Source organism: Gymnoscopelus braueri (genome assembly GCF_963280865.1).
Source record: "Gymnoscopelus braueri genome assembly, chromosome: 20".
Classification (NCBI taxonomy): Eukaryota; Metazoa; Chordata; class Actinopteri; order Myctophiformes; family Myctophidae; genus Gymnoscopelus; species Gymnoscopelus braueri.
The window spans coordinates 43961372-43967649 of record NC_137622.1 but is presented as its reverse complement, the minus strand read 5'-3'; positions in this window follow the sequence as shown (position 1 = coordinate 43967649).

Sequence of the window (6278 nt, the reverse complement as noted above, 5' to 3'; positions counted from 1 at the left end):
TCTGCTAACTTCTTGGTAGAGAGAGTCACAATACAGTGTTTGGCTATGCTAACTACTTGGTAGAGAGTGACAATACAGTGCTTGGCTCTGCTAACTGCTTGGTAGAGAGTAATCTCTCAAGAACAGATTCTGCTCTGCGTTGGAATCTGTCGTGAAGGCTCGTCATAACATGTACGCACTGGGCTACAAGTGGGCGTGCCTTCAGATCAGGAAGCAGGCCGCGCTTTACCCAATCAAATGTAGTGGGCGGGATTCACGTGTCCGTCGATCTTTCCCCCTCGAAACAAACCCAAACTAATTTAACAATAGCGTCCGCGGAGCAGACAAAACCACGGAAAGCTATTCACATTTTAACTTACTCTTTCGTCATAGAAACAAGTGGGCTTATAACCAAAACGATCCATGTTCTCTGGGAGAAGTGATGTTAGTGTTCCGTGTAGAAATATTGTTAGTGGGAATGAAAACATAGTGGCACCACCGGAAGTGAAAGCTGAAGGCAGACCAAAACCCCGGTTTCCTTTGCGCACGGGTGCTACGTCGCCATTGTCCCAGAGCCAGTGAGAGATAGTACAAACAGCAGAGGGCACTGTTTTTCATTCTCACTGGCTCTGGGTTCCCAGATTGGGTAGAGAGTGACAATACAGTGTTTGGCTCTGCTAACTGCTTGGTAGAGAGAGTCACAATATAGTGTTTGGCTCTGCTAACTGCTTGGTAGAGAGAGTCACAATATAGTGTTTGGCTCTGCCTAACTACTTGGTAGAGAGAGTCACAATACAGTGTTTGGCTCTGCTAACTACTTGGTAGAGAGTGACAATACAGTGTTTGGCTCTGCTAACTACTTGGTAGAGAGAGTCACAATATAGTGTTTGGCTCTGCCTAACTACTTGGTAGAGAGAGTCACAATACAGTGTTTGGCTCTGCTAACTACTTGGTAGAGAGTGACAATACAGTGTTTGGCTCTGCTAACTACTTGGTAGAGAGTGACAATACAGTGTTTGGCTCTGCTAACTACTTGGTAGAGAGTGACAATACAGTGTTTGGCTCTGCCTAACTACTTGGTAGAGAGAGTCACAATACAGTGTTTGGCTCTGCTAACTACTTGGTAGAGAGAGTCACAATATAGTGTTTGGCTCTGCCTAACTACTTGGTAGAGAGAGTCACAATACAGTGTTTGGCTCTGCTAACTACTTGGTAGAGAGTGACAATACAGTGTTTGGCTCTGCTAACTACTTGGTAGAGAGAGTCACAATACAGTGTTTGGCTCTGCTAACTACTTGGTAGAGAGAGTCACAATACAGTGTTTGGCTCTGCTAACTACTTGGTAGAGAAAGTCACAATATAGTGTTTGGCTCTGCTAACTACTTGGTAGAGAGAGTCACAATACAGTGTTTGGCTCTGCTAACTGCTTGGTAGAGAAAGTCACAATATAGTGTTTGGCTCTGCTAACTACTTGGTAGAGAAAGTCACAATATAGTGTTTGGCTCTGCTAACTACTTTGTAGAGAAAGTCACAATATAGTGTTTGGCTCTGCTAACTAACTACTCGGTAGAGAGTGACAATACAGTGTTTGGCAGAGCGCCACGTCACGTTTGTGCAGCTTGGCCAGTCTAACTCCCTGATTGGCCAACCGGACCAGTATAAGTCCCTGATTGGCCAATCAGGGACTTATTCTGGTCGGGTTGGCCAATCAGGGACTTGTGCTGGTCCAACCCGACCAGTCGCCTTAACTCACCGGCCGAGCTTAGCGTAAAGTTTTTTCCACATGGCCATTAGAAGTGACAGTGTATTCAATGGAACAGAAAGTGTGCATGGAAGAATGCAATAGTTAGAAGAATGGCAGTAATGAGACAAACCCTCTGAAGTTGTCCCTCTTACAATGTACACTCTTAATCCAGAGCGATTTACAGTAAGCAAGGAAAACACATGATAATACATCAAATGTATAGAAATAGTAATCTAGGATCATAGGTAAACCAATAACCTATCATCAGTCTAAACAGTATAATATTTATTATTTTAAATCAATAATCTGTGCACTTAAACTATACAAACTATAGGATGCCAGGTCTACAAATGACCTGGCATCTGTCTACAGAACATGCTATCTAAATTACATTTTAGCCTTTGCATATAAGACTGCAAGGGCGTCGAGGCAACGTCCAGTGCTACGGGCTGAGGTGGAGTCTCAGTAAAAAGTAAGCTGCTATTTCTGGTCTCTGTGCACAAAGGAAACAGGCTGTTTGTCAAAACCACAACATAGATCATCCATCAAAGTAGTTTCAGTGGGTGATGTCATCTCATCTCATACTAGTTTGAGTTTGCATATCGTCTCTGTCGGGTGGAAACCTTGTATGTCCAAAAACGGTTACTTTTCTGAAAATGGAAGAAAAAACCTAGAGTTCCAATGGATCCAATGTAGTTATTATTTAGTCATGAGTTGTTGTTGATACTTTTCATTGGTTCAATATTCATCTCACACACACACACACACACACACACACACACACACACACACACTTTCACTTGAAAGATTTTTTTTAAATTCTGACTGACTTTTTGCTACTTTTGTCTGACAAAGTTAGTAATTTACAAGAAAAGAAAAAAGTTAAAACATGGAGATAGGAGGTTTCTGCCCAACAGCAATGATATGACACCTACATACGTATATACGGTGCTATAAGTTGCTCTGAGCTCCTCAGTGTTCACCGACCACAGTTAGAGCAAGACACTGACGCCTCTTCAACACTTTGAAACAGGTATCTTTTATTTGACTTTCTTTATTATGTAGACATGAATGATATCTAGAATATAGAGCTTTTTAAAACTTATTTTAACATAAATAAATGTATCACTTACAAAATGTTTATGTGTACATTTTAATCAGCTGTATTTAGTAACGGTAGGCCTATCTATGATAGGTATTATATTTTATGTATTTATTTGTTTGATCCAGTAACGGAGGAAGCTATGAGCGTCTTGACGGTGATCATGTGTGCAGGGTATTCATTGATCTTTAGAACATTGATCAAGATGTATCAGTCACTTTTCATATTCCATTCCGATTGGCTATGACTGACAATTTGATTAATCCTTCATAACGTGGCTCAGCTGACCTGTTAGGGCAATAAATGATAGACCACTACTCACAGGTTTTACTGTAATAGTTAGGTAGTGGACAGCCGTGGGACAGTTGATAAAGCATTTGTGAGAATCGTGTAGTCTCCTCATGAAGCTATCCAGTTCAAGTGCTAACATTTTAACGTGTACACCTTTATGATTAACGTTGTTTCACCTGGATGCCACAGTTACAGTATAGCTGTTGTGAAGAGTCTTTTACGCATCGGTGATGGATGTTTCATATCCTCAAATGCTTGTGCATTGTTGTTCATTTGTGGTAGGGCAACTTGCCAACTTTACTCACAAGTGCCTTCTCGTTTGAAAGTGTCGTAATACAACTTGTGTTGACTGTTCAATACACAATTTTATCAAATATAAGCGGACAGGCCGGTCTCGGTCTGACCACCGTGCCGACAACGGAGTTAGAATATATTGCGACAACTCCGCAGCATCAACAACAACTCTCTTCTTCCGGTCTTACCTTCACAATGTGTCCCGCATTTACCCCCCCAATGCATCGCCTTTTACACAGGTTATTATTAACAGGAAATAGGTGTAATTTAACAGTGTGTGTGTGTGTTTGTGGCAGAGAGAGAGAGAGAGAGAGAGAGAGAGAGAGAGAGAGAGAGAGAGAGAGAGAGAGAGAGAGAGAGAGCTTGTGTTTTATATCATTTTTATCGTTGATTAGTCACCTTTACAAGGAGATACAGCTTGTAAGGATCGGGCATCCGTGGAATGAGCAACACAGCTAAACGTGTGGGTAGCGCCCCCAGAAAATTTGCCAAAATCCCCCAATATGCTTCTGTTGGTAATCGCTCTAGTTTTGAGCGACCTGCTGGCAGGTGTGTGCTCAGGTGCCAGTCACAGGTGTGTGACCTTAGCATGGGTTCTGCAACTTTGTTGAGTTTGTGTTGATGCTCCAAGCAGCAGCACTGCCCCCGTGGAAAGATGCCACGTTTGTCCCTTCAGGATAAGGCCCTTGCAATAGGACAAGTGAAGCTGGTGTTCTGTTATGCACAGTGGCAGCATTGGTGTCAGCCCTGACTAATCAACGATAAAATGATATAAAACATTGGTAACATAACATAATTGGTATTATTAAAGGGGAGAAATAATCGAAGTTAAGTTTCGAAGTTAAGTTTCGAAGTTAAGTTTCCGAACTTTTTATGGGCAGTATTAGATTGTTATTCAAATAATGCAAAGAGAAGTCAATGGTTTATATAAATGAAAAAAAAGATTAACATTATGAAAACAAATGTTATGCACATCAAACTATAATAAAAAAATGATTTATATAATCCTGATGAAAGCTTGATCTTTTTATGTAGAAATAAATGTTGAAATTTCAGTTCCTTAGTTTATTTATTTTTCTCAGTTCTCTGTCTGCTGGAAATGTTTAGTCAATGGTTTGGCATTGTCAAGTGTCTTTCCAAGTTCCCTTTCTTCACCATCAGGTTGCTTCCCACAGTAAAATAATTGAAGAAGCTGTATTTCAACAACTGCACAGCTTCTTAAACAATGGCCTTGATACCTTACAGTCAGGTTTTCGATCACACCGCGGAGCTGAGACTGCTCTTGTCAAATTTTTCAATGACATCCACATAAATACAGAAAGTGGCAAAATGTCAGTCTTAGTATTACTAGATCTCAGTGCTGCATTTGACACGGTCGGCCACAATATATTACTAGACAGATTGAAAAACTGGCTGTGAGTTTCCGGCACAGTTTGAATCATATTTAGAGAACAGAGACTATGTTGTATCTATCACTAACTACACATCTGTGTGGACAAAAATCACATGCAGAGTTCCACAAGGATCCATTCTAAGACCCCTACTGTTCAATATCTACATACTAGTTCAGATTATGGAAAACAACAAAATAAGAAACCATATTTTATATATCATTTTGCAGATGATACACAAATCTACATAACCATTATCACTGGAGGACTATGGTCCAATACAAATACTGAGTAAATGCATTGAACAAATCAACAATTGGATGTGCCATAATTTTATTCAATTAAACAAAGGCAAAACTGAAATAATAGTTTTTGGAGCCAAGGAAGACAGATTAAAAGTCAGCTCCCAACTCTAATTGTTAAAGTTAAAAACCTCTAGCCAAGTCTAAAACCTTGGAGTATAGTCATGGACTTAGAGATGTATGGTACACTAATACATATGGCTGAGATTTCAGTTCCTTCTTTATTTTTCTCAGTTCTCTGTCTGCTGGAAAGCTCTAGTCAAATTATGTGTGGTTTGTCAGAAAGTGTCTTTCCAAGTTCCCTTTCTTCACTATCACTGCATAGTTGTTGCTATTCATTTCCCCCAAAAATAATGAGTTGTATACTATGTATGTTGTCTCATGAAGTCTGTTCCCAAACTCATTCTACTGATGTCTTGTCTCATTAGTTGTGGTTGAAAAATAGTAGTAGCTTAATCAACACACCTGTACCATTGATATGCTGCCAGGGTCAATCCATATGTTAATTCACACTTTCCCACTCATTCAAACCAGCAGAAATGAACGTGGTTCGACGGTAGACGATATGCTCCACAATGCGAGCTAGACTCGTTTTCTGTTTGTCACAGGACTGTAGTTTCAAGAGTTGTGATTTCCGTTAACTCATTCACTGCCAAGAACGACTTATGACGAGACATCGTCCAAACGCCCACACTGCCAAGAACGACTTGTGATGACTTTTTCGTTTTTAGTGGTTTTCTAAAAGATTGCGCTGTTCTCCATCACCCGTGGGGAAGTGGGGAAGGAAGATCAAACAAGAGAACAACAAAAAAGCCAAACAAGTTATCTACACATTTACACTAGTCCTGAGATTTAAAAAATATGTATACTTCTAGCTGTCTGTCTTATCTTGCGTCCTCACCTGATGTAAACATGTACGGGTACCAATACGACACATCTCCTGCAACATATTATGAGCATGTCATCCAGACACTTTACGAGTCATCAAAATCATCAAAAAAAATCTTTTAAAAAAGTGTGTGAATATTTAGGAGATATGTACACATTTGACCAAAATAAAAAATGTGCCACGGACATTGACAACTCTAAACGTGTCCGTGTACGGACATGTTGATGATCTACATGGCCTGTTAAAACAAAGCATTAACCTTTGTTTTGTTATTTCAGGTTTTAGG